This window comes from Vulpes vulpes, chromosome 3, assembly GCF_048418805.1.
Source record: "Vulpes vulpes isolate BD-2025 chromosome 3, VulVul3, whole genome shotgun sequence".
Taxonomy (NCBI): domain Eukaryota; kingdom Metazoa; phylum Chordata; class Mammalia; order Carnivora; family Canidae; genus Vulpes; species Vulpes vulpes.
In genome coordinates this window covers 23,982,451-24,005,198 of record NC_132782.1, presented here as the reverse complement: position 1 = coordinate 24,005,198, position 22,748 = coordinate 23,982,451, and the positions used below count along the sequence as shown (strand labels likewise).

The 22,748-nt window shown below is 35.2% G+C and overlaps 1 protein-coding gene across 5 annotated transcripts in view; it reads left to right on the top strand.

Annotated features, from left to right (window-relative positions):
• Positions 1-22,748, top strand: part of ZNF385B (zinc finger protein 385B) — a 367,591-nt gene that overhangs the window by 105,377 nt on the left and 239,466 nt on the right. The gene's annotated exons all lie outside the window — the stretch shown is intronic.

Genomic DNA, 22,748 nt, shown 5'->3' with positions numbered 1-22,748 from the left:
TAAAATTATATAAATATTAAACACAGTTTTTATTTGTTTCCACAGAGTGGTAAGAGATGAAATGCACTTGTAAATGTTGTAAGAATGATTTCCTTAGCTTTTTCTTTCCATCAGAAAATGACCCTTGTTGCCAAGTTTTGCTAGTCATAATGCATTTTGAAATAGAGGTGGTCAAAATTAACTACCAGGACATTTGATGAAGTATTTATTCTTGTGTTTTTTTCTTTGTATGATGGTAATGGGTATTTGCAGGTGGATTAGGGTACACATTAGAATGGTGCTATTATGCTTTTTTTTTTTTTCCAAATGGCCTTGACAATGGAACTGAAAACACTTCTGAAATCTTGAGTTTCATGATTTTTTTTTCTTGTTAATCCATGGATTTTTGCCTAGGTTAAGTGACTGCTCGTGATAAAGGATCCAAGATAAAATGATATTTATTAAAATGCAGGCATATAATATGTGCCATTATCATTAGAAGATTTTCTGATTTTCAATGAAGCATAATTTTAAACAACTTACTTTTCTTCTGCTCTTTTGGGGATGTCATGTCACAAGTCATCATCGGATTGTCAGGGGGGTTTTGTTTTAGGCTTTGACTTACAAATAAGTATCTCATATTTCTTACTTCCCAAAGCCTATGAAACAAATTGGGTTTGTGGGTTGAGAATTAGAAGATTAGAAGGGCATTGAGATTTTCTCTTTGAATTGCTGATGATTTAACGTGTTTAGTAAATGAAACCTTAAAAGAAATTTTAGAATGTCAGAATTCCCCTAGAATAGTAAAACGTGTGTCATATTACACAGATCATAGAAATTCACTAGATGAAGGGAACAATAATTTAGCATATCTGCCTAAAATCTTATCAGCGATTTCTCTTTCTCAAGAAGTAGGACTTAGAAAGTTATCATGAGCATGTGAGATTCTCATGTGAAATTTACCTGGATATTTTTACTCTTATATCAAGGGCTAGCAATCCTGAGTTTCCTTCAGCAGATTTAAAAAATGATGGTAATGAAACATAGCAGATGGTAAAGTAAGTAGTAAATCAAGTACTTTTCAGGTTTGGTGAGCTTTCCTGTTGTATATGTACAATAGTTAGTTTGGACTAATTATATAGTTGGTGGTTGGTTTTGAGGTTTGTTGTTGTGATGATGAATACTTTTTAGTATAAGTATATCCCAGGCAATCTTTGGGACATACTTATACTAAAAATTATTCGTTATTTAGCTGAAATTCAAATTTGACAGGGTGTCCTATATTTAACATGGGAAACCTCTAGTTTCTAAATAAGAAGGTGAATCTTTTAGAATATTGGGTCTGCCTAAGCCAAAATGGAGGCTTCACATTCCTATAAAAGCAGTTTCTACTCTTGGAATTTATGCCTAGAAACTCCTAAGAAAAGAAAGTTTCCACTTGAGAAACTTAAAATGATATAAAAAAAAAAAGGAAATCATGAGCAAGGATATGAAAGCCTCCTATAATTACTGAGATAAAACAATAAAGGCAGCATATTAAATAACAGTTGTCAGTAGCATTTTAGATAAAGAATGATGAGAATTACATAATTAATGTTCAAGTGTTATCCTTTACCAACTAGAACATTTTCAGAATTGTCCTCCTTTAACAAGTTTGAGATTCTTATAAATTAACTTTATTTTGTTGTAGTTAAGATGCATCACGAGACGTCCCTCACATTATTCAATGTGCCATAGCTGAGTAAAAGAGAACAGAGATAAGATTTCTTATGTACCTACTATGTGCCTCATACAGTACCAAAATATTTATAGACAGGTTTTTATTGAAAAACTACTTTTTAATATAGTAATGTAATATCCACTGTACACATGTTAAGCTATTTATCCAAAAAAAAAAAAAAACAAAAAACCACCCTGTTCCCAGCCCAGAGTTACTCCAATTTTAACCTCACCAGAGAAGAACAGAACGTTCCATCCTGGCTCCGAATGTTACTTTTAAACATCTGGGCAATCTCCCCACAGGAAATAGAGGAATAAAGGTTCATTTTCTTTTATCTCACCTGAAGCTATATTTTAAAATTTTCTTTGGTCACTCAGACTTTGCATTACCTTTCTTCTCTCTTTTTACTTCCCAGGAAGTATCTCCCTGCCCTCACTCTGTTTTATAAATATCCTCAAGGAGAATGACTAGACATCAGTACATAATTTGATTCTCAAGATGAGAAAAAAATATGTAGAAGTAAACTCCTGATAACAGAATCTTGAGTTAGGCTACCTTGCAGTTGATTAGTAAATAATGCGGAGGAGACATGTGGGGTAATTTCTTTAAGCTGACCTTTTTGTACCCACTCTAAAATGCCACCTCACTTCTCTTTCTGCCAGTCATGTGACATGTCAAACCAGAAAACCAATTTTGAGTCCAAATTGATCAGTTGACTATGAGAGCAATTAACTCAAGTTTTGGAAATGGATTAACAGCCCAATAAAGAATTGTTCAGTAAACCATATCTTCTTCCAATTAAATGATACCCACCCCCCCAAAAAAACAAACAGTGATCTAGTTTGTTTCTCAAGGTCTTTTGTTCTACAGGACAAATTCTAAATTACTTCCAATTTTCCCTCTCTTTTAACAATATGCCACCATATCAGTCTGATTATTTTGGATCTCAGAAGATATCATTTGCCTTCTCTTATCAATCTATTTTCTGCTTTTACCTAGTCATAAATGTTACTGTATTATACATTACTTCTTCTAGTTCTAGATTGTATTAGTGGATTTTTCTGGTACTTAAACTGTCGTCTTTGGGAAAAGTTTCTGATTCTTCTTTACCTTAAAGATCACTACTTTAGTCTCCATGTCAGCTCCAGTGTCACCCTACTTATGTCATTCCTATTTGGCCATGGGTCTGCTTATTATGGCAAAATACCAATGTGAATCCATAATCTAAATTTTATTTTATTTTATTTTTTTTTTCATAATCTAAATTTTAATAACTAAATATCTTCAAGAAACATTTTTTTTTTCTAACTTGTCCCCAAACTCTTAGAAAACGCACAGGTAAGTTAAAGTTGCTACTAGTTGGAGGGATTCTACTTCTTTTAATTTCCTAAAAGATGAGATTGTTCAATAGCTATATTTTCTTGACAAATGGCAATTGAATAATAAACAAGTGCCTCCCACAGGGAATCATCTTCTGTCAGAGAGAGGAATCTTCTGTCTTCTGATTCGATCCATGGAGTCTGCAATACCACAAGGCTATTTAGCCCAACATCTTTTTGCTGACATTTCAAATTGGTGTGTGAATTTCACTTGGAGATCTATCATAATTCTACTTCTATTTTTTCCTCATCTGATTCACTCTTTAGTAATGTTGGTTTTTAAGAAAATGATGGATATAATGACTTTAAATCTAGAAACCCTCTGTTTCTTCCAGCAAGTTAAGGTGGTATTTCTTTACTCAAGTTTTTTCTTGGAGAACTGGAAAGGAGAGCGTGGATTTTGAAGAAATTTCAAAATATTCAGGAGTAAGCTGATTCAGAAATTAATCCACAGGCACTTTTTTCTGGCACTTTTCTACATTTTATGTATTTTTATTATCATACAATGGGTAATACAATATTTATGATGTTAGTTAACTCTTGCTTAACTGAAGCTTTCAAATATTGTGTAATTTAGATATACAACAATTTTTATGCAAATTGGGGAAGCAAGCAGCGGATTTCACCCTGTATACACAATAGTTAGAAATCCTTTAATGGGTTGTGAATCATGCTTAATTAGGGTAGGGAGAAAATGGGATGGCTTGGAAATGATCTCTAACACTTGTTTCTTGCTTCAGCTATAAGTGATTTAACCAGCATTGGACTCTATCAGCAAATTTTATCATTGTCCTTCTTTAATCAAGTGATTGCAGTAAATAGTGCATAAAAGGGCTTCATCATAACAGCAGTGATAATTAACACTTTCAAACAACTGTATGCCAAAGCCTTTACAGGCATAAACTCATTTAGTCTTTATAACACACTTATCAGTAAGTACTGTTATATCTACTTTACAAGTAGGGAAACTGAAATACAGAGAGATAAGGAAAGCTGCCCAAAGTCGTCCAGGTAACTCAGCTGGGATTTGAATCCAGGCAGTCAGGCCCCAGAATCCATGCTTTGAAACACTGCCTTAGACTAGCTTTCTAAAAGTAAGTCATTTAACAAAATCTTTATTGATATTATTTTGTGAATACAATAGGAAGCTATGGGCTAAATGATAATGTAATTTAGTGGATCTGTAATTGGTTGAATGCCTACACCCAAGTGTACCTGGTCAATATTAACTTAAATTGAGGCTCTAGGACTCCGCAATGACTTGGTGAGAACATTGATGACTTGGGTATTAAATTTGTAGATGATAGGAAGCTGAGATAATAAATACATAGGGAAATGCAACAAATATAAATCTCAATTCCTAGGCCACATCTCATACAAATAAATCAGAATCTCTAAGAGTGCTACACAGGAATCAATATTTTTAAAACTTCCAAGGTGATTCCAATGTGCAGCCCCAGTTAGAGCCACTGTTTCAAAAAGATAGACAACTCCAAATGGTCAACTTCAACTACAGTAAATGAAAGAGGGAGAGAGAAAAGTTGTAGGAGTATTGAACCCTAAACTCATACATGAATCAAAAGCATAACATGATTACCCTCTAGAATCTTAATCATTTCTTAGATGAGGTTAGAAAAAATAGAATATCTGTAACAGTGAAGTTTCTTCAATTGGTTAGAGCATGCCTGAAGTTTTGGAGAGATGCAGAAAGCTTTAGGTCCTTTCTCTTGAGGGTGACTATCATGGCCAAGATGCACTGAGTACTTTGCCAAGGAGAAGAGATCATTAGAGGATTTATTATAACATTTGAGTTAATAGTGTTTCTTTTCTTTTTCCCCCCTCCTTTTTATTTGAATTTTTCTTTTTTTAATTGAAGTATAATTAACATACAGTGTTATATTAGTTTCGAGTGTACAATGTAATGATTCAGTAATTCTACACATGACTCAATGCTCATCACAATAAGCGTACTTTTAATCTCCTTTATCTATGACACCCTCTACCCCCACCTAACTATAGTTTAATATAGTTTTCAATAAAGTTTTTAGGTAAAATTAAGATCAGTGGATGGGCTTTCAGAAGGAAAGATTTTTATGTGATATAAAGAACTCCCTAATACAGTTATCTGAATATGAAGAGATTCATTTTTTGGACATAGTACACATCCCTGTTTGGTGATATTGAAGCAAAAGGCAGAAAGTGACTTAGGTATGTGATGGTGGAGAATAAGGATTGGATGGATGGTTAAAGTAGATCTTCCAAGGCCGCCGAGGTGGTGCAGTCAGTTGAGTGGCTGACTCTTGGTTTTGGCTCAGGTCATGATCTCAGGGTTCTGGGATGGAGCCTGCATTGGGCTTCATGCTCAGCACCGAATCTGCTTCAGGTTTCTCTATCTCCCTCTGCCCCTCCCTCCACTTGTATACATGTTCTTTCTCTCTCTCTAAAATGAAGAAATCTTTTTTTTTTTTTTTTTTTAGTAGATGATCTAACAGCTTTCAGACTCTACAACTGCAGGAGCATGTTAAATTTATAAGGTAATATATCAGTGAACATTTGTTCATTACGTTAGTTCTGCATCTGGGAGACGCAGCACAGCACAGTGATTATGGGGGAGATTTCAAGCCTTCAAAGGTTCAAAGCCCAGTTCCACCACACCTTGGCTGTATGACTGGGCAAATTACTTCACTTTCCAAGTCTCAGTTTCCTCAGCCATAAAAGAAGAAGAATAGATTCCATTGCATGGACTTGTTATAAAGATTAAGTGAGAATAATGAATATAAAGTTCTTGGCGTGGCAAACTGAGGGAAAGTGGGAGGAATATGGTATAATCAGAAGTTATAGTAAAAGCTGTAAGGCTGCCAACAATGACTTTATGGTTTGGCATGAGGTTAAGTACTCAATATAGCCCATTATTACTTACAAACAATTCTTTCTTCTATTATAGCTATCTTCTAGTAAAAATCAGAGTCTGAGAGATAAAACCTAAAGCAGGTGAATATTGGTGGTAGATACAGGGCTGGAGCATGGGAGACTCAAATAACGTGGCACAGGATGGAAGGCTTTGGTTAAGTGTAGGCCACATAGATTGCTGGGCATAGGTACAGAAGGGGGTTTTTGAAAGGGAATTGAGGAACCTAATTGCTTATACTTGTCTCCCATTTCCAGCCATTATTTCATTTGATCTTTACCATAACCCTGGGAAGTAGATAAAGTAGTATTTTCTCATTACACTAGTAATAATACATCAGCAACTGGGGAGTGACTTGCCAAATAGTAGAACTGGAAGTCAAATCTAGACTTCTTGAGCCCCCATTCAGCAGCTTCCGCACAACGCACCACCTTCTTCAGCCTCGTCCTAGGGGCAGCCTAGCTCAAATATTTACTTTTAAAGAGGACTTACCAGTTGACCATAAATAATGTAATGAAGTTTGGAAATTAAGGAAAAATGTGGAAAAGGGAGTATGATCAGTGAATCAAGTTTAGTCCAGGAATAAAAATTTTAAAGCTTTCCTGTTGATTGGAAGACAGCTTGTAAAGAAGGTTGGAATGATAATTAAAAGCTCAAGTAGTAACCTTACCAGTCAATGATGTTAACATTATTAACACATTTTATGGGATCTGAATACTTAAAAGGCTTTCGATGTAATATAATTAACTATCCTTAACGTACCACATACTAAAGGGCAAGCTTCTTTAGCATGGTATAACAAATCCAGCAGTTAATAAGAATCACCATATATTAAAAGTTTAATGGTTCAGTGAGTTGGGGGAGGAGGGAGGGCAAGAAGACAAAAGTTTGTGCCTGGATTCTGTTAATCAAAGAAAAAATTTTTTTTTTTAATTTTTTTTTTAATTTTTTTTTTTTTTATTTATGATAGTCACAGAGAGAGAGAGAGAGGCAGAGACACAGGCGGAGGGAGAAGCAGGCTCCATGCACCGGGAGCCTGATGTGGGATTCGATCCCGGGTCTCCAGGATCGCGCCCTGGGCCAAAGGCAGGCGCCAAACCGCTGCGCCACCCAGGGATCCCAATCAAAGAAAAATTTAACAACATCTGCAAAACAATTGACAGAAGACAGGCTGTGATTTATTTTTTCAAAGTTGTAAGTCCCCAGAATATGTATCAAATAAGATAGTTTTATAAACTACTCTGCATATTCTTATTTCAATAAATATCGATTATAAATATAGATTGGTCACTTTACAATAATTTTTCATTGGATCAGAATCTTTAATTTTTAGCGGTGATTGTCATCATGTTTCTTGTGGACCAACATATTATATTTATTTTCCTCATCTCATTTGAATATGTTCATCAAATGTAAAAGCAGATTAGTAAGGTACATTTAAGGAACAAGCTTTTTACCCAGTTAACCATTTTACATCCAATTCATAGTCTTATACTTATCACTATGTGCATATATATTTTAAATATCTTTATCTCCTACTAAACTGCTGGAGGATAGGAATTAGGTCCTAATTCTTTTAAATATGTAAATGTCAATACAACACTTGACACATAGTACATGATATATTTAAAACATTGACTAACAGATACAATATTTAAATACAGGATATGTGACTACTTGTCCAGAACTCAATAAATCATTTGATATTGCCATTCATAGTCACATTTATTATTTAATTAAAAACAGTGAGCCTTTCTTATCAGATGGGCAAGATCAAATCTTATGATAATACAATGAGTTAGCAAATATACGATCATGGGAGCACTCTTGTTCATTGTTGGACGAATGTAAATTCATTCATGTATTTGTCAAGGCAATGTGGCGATAACTATCAAAACTTGGAATATAAGAAATAGTGAAAGGGATTATAGGGGAAAGGTGGGAAATTGAGTGGGAAAAAATAGGAGAGGGAGACAAACCACGAGAGACTCCTAACTCTGGGAAACAAAGGGTTACAGAAGGGGAGGTAGGCGGCAGGATGGGGTGACTGGGTAACAGGTACTGAGGAGGGCACTTGATGGGATGAGCACTGGGTGTGATACTATGTGTTGGCAAATCGAACTTCAATTAAAAAATATATAGCAACAAAAAAAGAACATGTATATCTCTTGGCCCAACAATCCCACTACCCCAGATTTAGTCGGCGTACATGCTTTCATATGTATACAAAGGTACAGAGAGCAATACATTTTCTTGCATTGGTCTCTATGCCAGCACATCCAAAATTTTACTGTAACACTCTTTGTTGCAGGAAAATATAGAAAAAATACCCAGCAATGGGTGACGGTAATCATCACGGTTCACCCATGCAGTGTGATACTGTCTTAGCCTGTTTGGGCTGCTGTGACAAAATACTACAGATGGGCAGCTCGTACACAATAGAAATTCCTTTCTCATACTCTTGGGATTGGGAAGTCCAAGATCAGGGTGCCAGCATGGTCAGGTAAGGGCTCTTTTCCAGGTTGCAGACTTTTTGTTGTATCTTCACATAGCAGGAGGAGCACAGGATCTCTGTGGGATCTCTTTTATATAAGAACATAAATCCCATTCATTAAGACTCTACCCTTGTGACCTAAGCACCTCCCAAAGGCCCCACCTCCTCAAGCCATCACACTGGGCATTAGGATTTTAACATCTGAGTTTTAATATCAGTAACAACTGATATGGGATAATGTATAAGATAGAAGTAAAAGAAGAAATAGACAAAACAACATATATGTTGTTTCCGTAAAAAGATATGTTTGTGTGCTTATATGTATATATACATGTATATATGCAGAAAGAGAAAAGGGGGAGGGAAGGAGGAGACGGATGGACAGAGGAGGAGAGGAAAGAAGGAATAAGTCTGTTTCATGGGGGTCTGAGGATGGAGTTCCAAGTAGAATTACTTTTGACTTTATTCCCTTTTGTACTGTTTGAAGTAGAATTTTATTTAACTGTTATGCTCTTTTATACTCTTGAATTTTAACATACTTTTACTTTTGAAAAGTTTACTTTTAAGAATAACAGATATATTCATATAAAAAAAAAGAAAGATGGAGGGCACCTAGGTGGCTCAGCGGTTGAGCATCTGAGCCAATGTGGCTCAGGGCATGATCCTGGAGTCCTGGGATCGAGTCCCACATTGGGCTCCGCACAGGGAGCCTGCTTCTCCCTCTGCCTGTGTCTCTGCCTCTCTGTGTGTCTTGCATGAATAAATAAATAAAATCTTTAAAAAAAAAAGTAAGATGAAAGAGGAAGAGGGAAAATAGTAGGAATGTGATGTGATTAAAAGTTATCACAATAAAAGCTTGTAGGGTTGCCAGATGATGACTTCATAGTTTCTAGCCACAGTTGACGGATGAGGACAGCAGAAGCCATTTTACCAGGTCACTGGATGATGATCCGTGCTACTGCCCTTTGTCCTCCCAAGTGTCCGTTACCTGTCAGTTTAGGGTGAAAAGCTGATGTTTGGTCAATTCCTGAGCAGGTGCTGTACTGACCCTCTATGACCATTCCTGGTGTCCAGCCGTACCCTGCCTGTTGTGCATTTTTCCTCTCAGAACTTGCTGGAGATACACTCCTCAAGTATTCGTGCTTGAATGCAATCACTTGAGCATCTCTTCCATAAAATATGTTCACGTGTCTTAGTCTTCAGTGTCCATGTAAAAACATCAGGGACTTGAAGGACTTCAGCTTTGTGAAATGAAAACTTCCAAAGTGCCTCAATGCAAGTCATGCTGCCATTTTAAAAGGAAAGGAATAAAGACCAAAATTACGTTAAAATAATAGTAAGGTATGCCTTGAATCCACAAACGTGACAGCGTTCAGTACTGCTTTGAGCTCACTCTTTTGTGCAGAGGGTTTGTTTTTTTAATCTCATACATTTAGTTCTCTGAGAAATACATAACACTGGGTGATCTTACCTTTGGGACTGTAATACAAAGTCATGATTTGACAATGGACGTCTTATCACGGATTCCTTTGCTTCTAGGGGTTTAATGCGGAGTTTGAATGTTAATTTAACTCATTCTTTTTGTTTAATAAGCTCAAAATCCCAGCTGAGCTGAAGTGGGAGTGATTTCATATTATATTAAATGTTAGCTTGCAGAAATGTGGCATGAAGGACTTGGTTAATATTATGATCAGCTAACTATTGATTAACTGGACATTTTCCTTCTGTCTTCTAATTGGTTTAAATTGGCTGCTCTGCTGCTTTTTGAAATATGCTCTTGCTTGCATTTGAAGATGATACTATTGGATTTTCACAGAGCCACGTAGATATATATACACACCCTTTCTGTTGTGATCAACCACATAATTGCTGGCATTGATGCATTGGCTACCCCAGATTAAAGGTGGTTTGGGTTTGTGAATGCATACAGAGCCAGCTACACATGAAAGTTACAATATTAGTCTCATTAGCCCTGTGTTCTAATTGGCTGAGGTAACTAGATATAATCACTGTTGACCTAATACTAATATTCTATGAATTTCCATCTTTCCCTGCCTCATAAAAATGGCAGCAGGAATAGATCAAGGAAAGATGTCTTACAAACTTTCCATGCTACACAGTTTTAATTTCAAAGAAGTGTCCAAGAGTCAGCACAGGAATTATGATCCCCAAACTGCAGAGACTGAACAATTTGCACAGATAGGAGATTGTAATCTGAATAAGTTTCTTTCCTCCTATAGACATTATTGCTTTGTGCAAAGATTCGTGCCGAATGGTGGTCTGTTTGTGGTATGTCTGGAGGGTAGGGTGGCCATGAAGAACTGTCACGAAACAGAATTTTGGCAAAGACAAGCCAGTTGCAGAGGGCCCCTGTATGCAAGTCTCTGGGAGCCTTCCAAGTCCCAGCTGCATGTTAGAATCACTTGGGGAACTTTTGATTAATACTGATAGCCAGGCTCCACCCTGATCAATTAAATCCAAATTGCCAGGATGTGTGTTTTTAAAAGCTCTTCAGTTTGTTCTAAAACCACCTTTGAGAATCACTGGTTCAAGGGGTTTGTGCTCTACTGGGCAGGTAGTGGAGAGTCTTTGAAAGAAGCACCATGAATGAGTTGATTGTGAAGCATCTGTTCAGAGTGAGATTATAGAGCAGAGTGGCAAAGGGCTTGGGATGGGGCATCAGGCAGCCACGGGTTCTAACCCTGACCCCGACTTTTATTGGCTGTGTGGGAAAGTTCTCTAACTTCTCTAAACTCAGTTCTTGCATCTGTAAACTCTACCTCATTGGGTAGGAGTGATGATGAAAAAAGTTACATACGCTACAGAACCCAGCAAGATACTTAGAAACATAACGATTGTGAAAAGTTGAAGCAGAGGTACACTTTTCCACATTTATACTTTTGGCTACGCCTTTTGTGCAAAATGGGAACAATATTAGCCAGATTTGAACATTGCATGCAAAGCCAATGTATGCATATTTCACTTGCAGAAATAAATGCATTTCAGTCCCTTCAATGTTTATTTCTAAAAACTTAATCCATCTTAACAAGTGATTTCCATGATTTCCATTTTTACAGTAAAAAGAAAAAAAGTCCCAGTGGACCAAGTTTATAACTTTTGGTGCCTGAGAACCTGCTAGTCATTGTGAAGAACCAATGGGTAGCAGAGATCCTTTCAAACTTAATTACACTTTTGATTTTATGCTTCTTTTCCTTTATCTCGTCACCATCCTTTCTCTTTCTCTTCATGGCATACGAATTTTTCTCTTACTTGATTCACATTAAACCTCCTGTCTATAAAGTCCATTCCTAATCATTTATTCATTCCGATGTTTATTCAATAGTATTTATTAAGCGTAAATTTTGTCCTAAATTATTCTTTTATCAGTATAATTTACAAATGAACTGTGTTGCAGTAATCGATTTTTAAGTTAGTGATTTTGAAGCATTTTATTATAGATTGAATATTTTAAATTAAGTCTGTGTTTCCAAGCCAATAAGCACTAGGGAATTAGGGTACTCGAGGTAGGAAATGTCAGAACAGTGATGCACGATTTCCATAGGAAGAAGCAAAATCCATACAGTTGACACAAAGTAGTAAAGGGACAGGAGGTAGAACCTAAAAAGTCAAGATTGTATATTGAAATGTTTCTATCATGGTGATATTAGCATTAATGTCTTTTCTAGAATTAACTTACATGAAAGAAAGTCTTCTTAGGGACTAGGACAGTGAGGGAAGAGGCAATTTAAAGATCTTTTTGGGTCATGGTTATATAATTCATCAGCAAAACGGTACCCTTTTAAGAGTTGTTTATGATTAAGGCAGGACCCAGGCATAAACTCAGGTTGCTTTTTTTTACTGGGATGTGGGGTCACTCTAATTAGGGATGTAGACAATCTTAGAATTTTCCCAGTGCAAGTGTTAAATAGATCAAACAGGAATCCAGATATAGTTAGATTTAACAATTAGGAATTAACAATTAAAGCAATTCTGGCCTTGGAACACTATGATACTCAATCTTTTGAGTTCCTGATTGCTAGTAGTTCCATGACCCTTGGAAAATTTAGGAAATTGGAGAAGGCAGGTATTTTCATGGAAATATGATGCAACCTGGAAAATAAGAATGAAATAGGTAAGAAGCTATCTTAGTCTCTGTTTTGAAAATGCAAGGAATACCTTCTTCATTTTTCCTCAGATTTTACCCCTGTATTCTTGAAAATGCTGAGAGGTTTACAGTGGTTTACATATTCTAAGTCCATTTCACACCCTCAAGATTCTGTTCTCATGGAATCTCAGACAAGATTGGGTTCACCTCTAGTGGTCTCAAACTGAGTTTAATCACCAGGAAAGTTCTGTTGATTCTCAGTGATGTTTCCTTGATTAATTCAGCTCTGGCTGGGTTGCCTTCTTACCTATGTCTTTCAATGTGTCCTAGAAAATTAAGTGTTTCCTTTTGGGATTTTCAGGAAACTTGAACAAAAAAGAAATTTAATTTCCCATTTTTTTTGAGTATAAAAATATTTTCATTAGTTTTCTTTAATCCAGTTTTTTACTCCGGTGGTAAATATTTAATATGAACTAAATTTTCTTTCAAGTCATGTTTTAGCTCCACTATGTTATTAGAATTTAACCTTTTCTCTGCCTAATACTCTAAACTACTTGAATCTTTGTAAGAAGACATTACTTTGGGGTTAAGATTTAAGAAAAACTTAAAAACTATTTGCACTACCCTTGTTTTAGTAATTTTTAATAGTCTCCTGATTTAATCTTTTATCAAGAATTAATAAATGGGTTTTAAATCTATAAATGCATAAGATAACATGACTTTTTGAAGACTATTTTCACCCTGATTTCTATCATTCATGCATTAAACTAACACTGATATTTTTTTCCGACCCAAAGTCCTCCCAACTGAGAGGTTACAGATGTTGTTTCTAGCAATTAAAGATCATTGTTTGCTAACCAATATGAAGGATTTCTGATGACATCAGTCCTTTGGAAAGAAAGTGCAACATATTGAGGCCAGATAATAGTAGATTTAAACTAGAATTACTTTTAGAAATATTTGCACATAAAATAATGCTGCTTTCCTAGGGGCCAAAAAAAGGGGCTTAATTATGAGAAAGAAAGGATTTTAAGACCCAAACCTCATAAATGTGGCTCTTTCATACTGCACGCTCCCTTCCATATTAAAGAGGTCATGGTGTGGTAGAAAGAACACGACATGATATGGGTTTTTCTGGATTCTTATCCTGAGGCTGTGCTACCCGACGTTGAGAACTTGAGTAAGTCATATTAAGTCTCTGGGCTTCAAGTTCCTTTTCTCCGAAGTGGAAGTTTGGACTACATTTTTAATATTCTTTATGAACCACTCAAGCTGAACAATTCTAGGGTTATTTTTCATGACTTCATCCCATAATGGATTTTTTAAGCATTTGTGAGGTTTTTGAAGATGGACTGCATTTGTAGTCTGAAAAAACAGAAGAGAATTTGGAGTGTTTTGAGTTTTTCCAGAATTAGCTGCTCTAAGAACTTAAAGAAATGAGAGATTATTACTGAGATAACTATGCTGTAGGAGTTTAGTGCATTTTATTCAGGCAAACTTCTCATTGATTTTTGTCTGAGCCAAACCTGACAAAAGGGCAGTTGCTCTCTGAGAATGGGGATGAACTGCTTTTGTTTTAAGATTCAGGGCACTTACTGTGATTGTGATGCTCTTCAGAAATATCTTGAAGTGCCTATCTTGTTTGTTATCTTCAATATGTATGCATTTTCCTACTAAATATCCTTTTTATGGGCTTCACAAAAATGCCCCAGTGATGTGATTAGTCACCCAATGAAAACCTGCTGCCTCTAAGCTAGTCTAGGCATCTGCTCACAAGGAAGATTTCCTCAATGTTCAAAATAAATCTTTTCAGTCCCTTTATGGTAGCTTTGATGTGCTCCATATGGCTTAAATATGTAGAATTTAGGTGTGACATGTTGTTTTTCCATGGTGGTTATTCAAAACAGTTTTTATTTGGACATGTTCATTGGTTACATTTTTAATCATATAATTCCCAGCTCATATAATTCTAAGTTTATAAAAATAAAAATTGTATCTTAGCGGAAAGACTATATTATTATGGTCTACTTAAGTAGATTATAAACATTTTGGGTGTTGAACATTATTGCTGTTTCTCATGGTTAATCCTTAAAAGGCCAAAAGTAGTCATTTATAACTATAGCAATCATAGATTCTTCAGATATTATTTTCCCAATTATATAGGACTTTTCCCAAGTGCTTCATTATAAGAAAATTTATGCTGTCAGGTCCTAATATTACTTGGCTAACACAAATCCCCTTGAAAGTTCTCCAGACCAGAAAATAAACCCGTTTCTATTTTACATTGTTTGCAGTGTTATTTTTTGGAAAAATAAAAACTGATGGATATTTTAAGTAGGATAATTTAAGTTAGAATCTATTTTAGTATATTTTGAATTTATAAAAATAATAAAGTGGCAGAAATTGAAATGTCATCTGATGAATTATCTTTCTTTTGCTGTGCTCAGACCAAGGCAGCTGTGATCTATTTTTAATGTTGACTACTTGTCCACTCATTTGAACTAATCACTTTAGTCCAGGTGTCCCATGAAACACCCACATGAAACTCTACTTGCTCCAAAGGATTTATATTTCAAGGTGGAATGCCATGCTGACTTAAATCATAGTGGAGGACTTGGGTTGACATGATGTGGCTTCTGGTCTCCATTTTGCATTAAATGGCCCAATGTGCAGTAATAATTCAGTTGGGCTGCTTATTCAACCTCTCTGTGGTTTAATTTCCTCATCCTTAAAAGAAGGGAAATAATATCTGCTCTACAAAACTTACAGAGATGCAAGGTCTATTCCATGCAATGACATCTATGAAAGATGTTTACAAAGCACAAAGGCAGTATCATTACTAATACTATTTCCTCCTCCTCCTCATTACAAATCACTTATTAAGGAAACAGAAGTAGCCTCTATTTTTCTGGCTACTTTTTTCGTTGCTAATATTGGACTTCACCTCGTGAAGTAACAAAGAAAGTCTAGAATAGGAGCAGTAGTAAAGAGCAACGTAATAAGAATACTATATACCACCACCATCACAGTTTATCGAGGTCTTACTTGTGCCAACCACTATGCTAAATCTTTCATGTATAAAATCACATTTAGTGTTTAAAAGATTTCTGGAGTGCCAAATAATGGTAACTAATTTATTAGGGCAATGAGTAGACAGATTTTAATGATGGGAAATACGCAGAATAACAAAGGTGACCTTTCACACTCTTCCTTTTTTATATTGTTATTTCATGTTTTCTGTAAGGAGATTTTAAAAGGTTGCTGTGGATGGAGGGTTTGAAATGACCATTATCCACAAGAATGTAAAAGTGAGAACTCTAGGGCGCCTGGGTGGCTGAGTCAAAGCACCGCCTTTGGCTCAGGTCATGATTCCAGGGTCCTGGAATCGAGTCCTGCATTGGGCTCCCTGCTCTACTGGGAGCCTGCTTCTTCCTCTCCCTCTGCCGGCCACTACCCCTGCTTGTGTTTTCTCTCTCTCCTTCTCTCTCTCTCTCTCTCTCTCTCTGTCAAATAAACACATAAAATCTTTAAGAAGAAAAAAACATTAGAACTATAACTTAACTCTAGGCAAATAAGCAAATGCTATGACCGTAAGATTTCATTCTTACATATCTTTTTCTGTAAGGTTGTTAGGTGGTGTGCTATTTGTCTAGGTTATCCTACTTTCATTTTTTAAACGTTTCTACATATATAAGGACTCATACATCTGGAAGAATCTGGGATTCTTTGTGTGAAACATCTCATCAAATTGGGGCATAGTCTTCTATGTCAAATATTTATTTTTCTAGCCTGTCTCAAGCAATGTGCATAGTAATTTCTTGTTTAAGCTCTGTGCTTCCAGTTGCTGGTTTTGCACCGTGTCTTGGCAGTTTCACATCCTAGAACAGTGTGAAACTGACAGTGCTAGAGAAACATAACATTTTGACTACATACCAAAAATACATTGTGTAAAAACACAACACCTTAATTTATAGCATCTAGAGAAAATGTCTAAAATGACCTTATGTACATATAGCTCAAAAGGAAAGGGAAAACATGCATACTTCTATATGTGTACATATACACGTACGCAGATTTACGCACACGGAGACATTCATATGTCTGATGGGTAATTTTAAGGTAATTGAACCTTGTTTTTGTTATTAAATATACAAAGTATGCTCAAAAAAGTAATATTCCATTTATGACTAACATTTTCACTGAAAATTGACAACTCCCCTAGACTACTTTCACTTGACATTTCTAAACACTTAGGTGTTTAGAAATTTGGTTATTTGATTGAGTAGTTGTACACTTTAATCACAGAAGCCCTTTTTTTCTTATTATACTGAAGTTTTGAAAAGTATGTCTATGTAGTTCTTGATCTAATGGATGAAATTGAATATTCTGAATATAATTAGTGTTGCATAGTTTCCCATAGATATACAGTAGTAATATTAATTCATGGTAATGCTCCATTTGTTTACATGCATTGTGAAAATTCCATAAAATCGTGTATGCGTATACCCTTACTGATAGTGGCGTAGATTTAGATTTCATTTAAAAAATACATATTGATCCTTAAATAAGCTTATTTTATAGCAAAATTATTAATATTTTAAATGATAAAAATCTCATGTTAGGAATCTCCTGTAAAAATTATTTGTATGTGCAAGCAGTATTCTGTGCATCAAAGCCAATAGAAATATTTCCTTCCTCCCTAACTTTCCTGCTGCAGTCTAAAGAGAAGTTATTTATTAGAATTTGGTTTAAAGGGTCAAAGTAATTATTAACCTTTTATAAAGAGCCTCCATTTCAATATTTCTATTCTGAAAAGCATTACCTTAGCCTCATCTGCTGGTCTTGAACTGAAATTATATTTGAATAGTGTTCACTAAATATGATTTCTAATATTATAAACACTAGACTGAATCAATTTATATGAATGGCTCTGTATTATATCAACTCTTACAAATCAATTCCTAACATGTTTGTTAACTGTGTTCAAGGTTTATTTCTTAATGGTACAGATTAGAGAATGAGTCTACCATGGGAGTCATGTCTCTGGAATAATCTACATATGTAAATATTTTTTGAGTACCAATTCAGTTGAACCTTCAGACCATTTTTTGTAATTCTGTAGATTTTGCTCTTGATAACGGTGTTATCATCTATCCTTTATTTGGTTTCCTGATGATTTTAAATTGCTTTTTAAATTTTCACTGAGACAAGATTATACTGTTATAGGATATACTACTTTTTATGTGATTTATGAGCAGTAACATTTGTGAGTTCTTGATTTTACCATTTTATTGTTTTGGCACAAATTGATAATCAAAGAAACTTAGCATGATTTATATGTTAAGAGCAGGTATTATTTTTTAATGTAAAATATAAAATAGTTCCAAAATGTCTATAAAACTTAGACGTAATTTTTTAAAAGATGAAACTCCCATATACCTAATTCAAAAATAAAACCCTACCTTAGATGCCTCCTACTTCTATCTACTGCCTAGAAGTGATTCTTCTCTAGAATTGTGTTGTTTGTTTTTTTTTTTTTGCTGTTCTTTATAGTTTACCACTAGCTATGAATATGTCTTTAAAATATATGTAGTTTGAGAGCTGGCTCAGTCAATGGAACATGTGACTCTCGATCTCAGGGTTATGACTTCAAGCCTCACATTGGGCATGGAGACTACTTAAAAGTAAATTAAAAAGAAAAGAAAGTATGTTTAGTTTTTACCTGTCGTAACATAATTTTTGAGATTCACTTTTTTATATGTAGCTATAGTTTATTCAAATTGTGTTGTTTTATATTCTTTTGTATCTCATACTCCAATTTATCCATTCCATTCATAATATATATTTTGGTTTTCTTTCTTTCTTTCTTTCTTTCTTTCTTTCTTTCTTTCTTTCTTTCTTTCTTTCTTTCAGATTGTATTTATTTCAAAGAGAGAGAGAGCAAGGGAGAGTACAAACAGCAGAGAGAGGGGCAGAGGGAAAAGCAGATTCCCTGATGAGCAGAGGGTCCAACGTGGGACTTGATCCCAGGACCCCTGGATCATGACATGAGCCAAAGGCAGACACTTAACCAACTGAGCCATTCACACATCCTATCACCTTCCTGTCGTAATTTGACTTAAAAGCAGTATTGTTTTGAACATTCACATTCACATATGTAGATTTCTCTAGGTTATATATATATATATATATATATATATATATATATATATATATCTATCTTCTGTAGGGCATATCCTTTCCAGGAAGCAGAATTTAGGTCATAAAGGTACACATTTCAACTTGAAATGGTAATTTTATCTGTTTTGCCCATACTGTAGTCCCAGAATCGTGCCAGATACATTGTAAATAGTCAATTAATATGCACTGAATGAACGAACAAAATGCCAAATTATTTTTCCAAGTTGAGGTAGCACTTCATATTCTGACTGACAGCAGATGAACATTCTATTGTGTTACTTCCTTGGCGACACTTGAGACTGTCTAATTTTTTAAAATTGTTGACAATCTGGTGGTTGTGAAATGCTATCTCACTGGGTATTTAATTTGCATATCCCTGATAACTAATGAGGTGAAGAATCTTTTCATGTTTATTGGCCATTTGTGTTTCTTCTTCTGTGAAATTTCTATTCCTATTCAATTACCACTTTAGAGTCATTAATTTTTTTAAAGTTTTTTTGTAAGTAGTTATTTATATAGTATAGATACTGTACTAATCCTCTTCAGTTTCCTATGTTGTAGAGATACTCTCAGTTTATAGCTTCAGTGTTTTTAGCATTTCTTGTTAAAGTTAACTTTAATATAATCAAATGTTTCTATTGCTTTTATGGTTTGTACTTTTTGTATCCTGTTCAAGAAGTCTTTCCCTACTCCAAGGTCATATACATCCTAAATATGTTAATCTTCTACAAGTACTATAGCTTGTATTTAAATCTTTCATTTACCTGGAATTGTTTTTATACAGTTGATTTTATGCAGTTTTCTTTCTTCTATGTAGATAACCAACTATTCCAGGGTCATTTAGTAACGTAGTTTCTTCTTCACCCTGGTTTTCAGTACCCATTCTGTTAAAAATTAAGTGTCTGTGTATGTCCAAGTTTGTTTCTGGAACCCTCTGTTCTGTTCCGTTGGCTCATAGCTTAACTTACATTTTTATGTTTAATCTTTAATCTTTATTTTGAAACTAATCTGGAGAGTTTAGTCCATTTAACTTTATGGCAATAACCGGTATGCTTGGGTTTCCTTTCTACCATCTTATACTGTGACTTCTATTTCCTTCTTTTGCTTTCTCTTAATTGTTTTTTTCATGCTGTTAGATGGAATGAGCTTTGCTTTTCCTTAAAATCCCATTTCAGTTTTTTTACATGTTTGGAGGTTTGTATTCTACATTTGCTCTTTTAATAATTACTCCAGATATTTTTTAGCATGGTACTTAAAGTCTAAAATTAATCTGTATCTTTATCATCATCCTGAAATATATAGTTGCTCTGAAATTTGTATTCTATTATTTACCAGTAATTTCATTTCAGGTGATTTTCTTCACAAAAATTAGATGATATTATTATTATTAATATTATTATTGTTTTAAATTGTCCATGTATTTTTAGGTTTACCCTCTAGAGGAATTATCAAGTCTTAACCTATCTTGCGTGGGATGATGGCCTTGGATTTACTCTCTGCAACATTGTTTCCTTGAAAACATACTTAGTTAAGATAAATATGGAACGTCAGCTATATTCAGTATTGTTTTTTGTGGAGAATACTCCTTATTGAGATTAAGAAGACTGTTAGTTGACATGTGAACCCAAAGGCCCATGTGATCACCTGTATATGGAAATCTGTCAGAGGAAACATAGCCTCAGCTTTCCCAGGTTGTTCCGTCATAACTGAGTGTTTATCTTGTAAGAGACCTGGAAAATATACTCAGAGGCGATTACAAGATGTGAGTTCCTTCATGTCTAAGGCTTCCTTATGTCTGAGTAGTCTGCATTCACTTGTGGGATCTCATTTCTTATAACTGAGTTGAGCATAATATTGATGGGGTTTGGGAAGCAATGCCTGGATTGCCATAAGGGCTGCCATTGAAGATGCATTTGATGTTATTATGCAGACTGCTATGTTCCCCTGTTGCATTGTTCTAAGTAGGCCTGGAAGCAGTTAAAACCTTTTGTATCCTCTAAGTCTGGAAGTTAGTCTGAACCCAAACCCCTGCTGATTATATAAAGTGAGCCTCGCAGCCCACAGTTTACCCATAGCTTAGTTTATCCTTCTGGAAGCTCAGATGTCAGTAAACTAGGATTTCCTTGTATTTCATGTGCCATTATGGCCTCTAGGGAAAACACAATACAACATGGCACCTACAAGGAGAGAGTGTGATGTGTTTATGATGGCAAGGCTGCCTTTTTCATTTGAGTACAGTGAAGGCTAGAAGAGACAGGAAAAGTTAGAGGTGTTGAGAGGCTCATGAATATAATTGTTGCCCCCTCACCATCTTAGCTGACTCATGGAAAGGTAGCGGTAGTGTTAAATGTGTTAATGGGAAACCAAAACAAGGGGCCTTTATCCTTGATCCCCTTTGAAACATGGGGTCAGATTATGCATGGTGGCAGATAGTGGAAACCCCTTGGATTAGGCTATCCATAGGGAACATCTAGAAGCCCCAGAAAGTGGAAGTGGTGGCATGATGTGGGTAAGAGTAAGACACATGCAGAAGTTCCTGGAAACTCATGATAAGCTGGTTAGTGAAGATCAGATCAATTTAAAAAGGGGGGAAAAAAAGTACTTTTTTTTTTTTTAACACATTGAGTTGCAAAGTGTGAGTAAATTTGTAACCTCTCCACATCATTTCCCAGTTCTGTTATTGTGTGACTCCATGATTGATTACCTTTAAAATGAAAACAGCGATTTGTGAAAAAATAATATACAGAAGCATTCATATAAAAGCCAGGCATTCATGATGCTCAATGTTTATTTTGATGATTTAGTGTGTAATGAAACGTAAAAGTACCTTTAAGTACAACTCAAACTACAGATGTTAGAATTATTCTATAATGGAAGAAATATATATTTATCTTTTGATCATAATTGAGGAAAACACTTTTAAGACCTACTGTTCAAAACAAGTGAAGCCAAAAGTCTCATTATTTTAGAGTTAACATGCTGTGGATAAATAAAATTTGTTGATAGATAAATGTATTCTGCATTAAATAACAGTAACCTTTGTCTTAGTAAAGACCGTCTTTAGAAATGCCTACCTTTCATACCGTACTCTGCTTACACTATTGCTAGTAATGAAATCTCATTAATTTAGCCTTTATTAATTAAGACATTATGAATGTCATTGGCTCAGCATAGCATAAACATCAGGCTACCTATCAAGAACCCTATTTGCCAAGTAATTTAATAGCAAAAATAAGTCTTCCGATGACAATATTAATCTGTGGGATGAAAAGTTGCTTTCAAGGATTTTGATACATTGATGCAAATAACAAATGACAAATTAGACATTAAAAAAATATCCAGTAAACCTCCTTTTGGAAGCAATATGTTAACTAGAACTTTGGAATATTTGTGAAAGTTAAGTTTATTATTTCACATAAAGATTTGGTTGTACTGGTTTCACTTGGACATTCTCTTAGTTTTGAATTAGTCTTCACCATGGTTTTATAAATATCTGGGGAAATCTTTGTGTGTGTGTGTGTGTGTGTGTGTGTGTGTGTGTGTGTGATTTTTTTCCCCCTTAAACATCATATGTTTTATACATTAAATGACTCAAATCTCACAGTTAGCTCATTCCTTTTTTGGGTATGTGAACCATTTGAAAATTAATTGAAAATGTCAGTGACTTGAAGTAAATTGGTAAATGAGTTTATGTGAAAATACTTGACCATATAAAAGACAACACAGTAACTAATTGATTCTGTTTTACCATGACTTTCTGGGTGAGGTTTCCTAATCGTAGAGGCCGAGGTCAGTTCAGTTGGACTGAGAATTATCAAACACTGCCTTGACCCGGCACCGAGCTGGACCCGGGGCCTGCAGAGATGAAACAGGCATCCTTGAGTCACTGACCATGGGGGTGGAGGTGGGAGACACATATAGTTAGTACCAACCTAATGTGGGGAGCTAGGAGAATAGTCCATGCCAGAGTCCACAACCACACT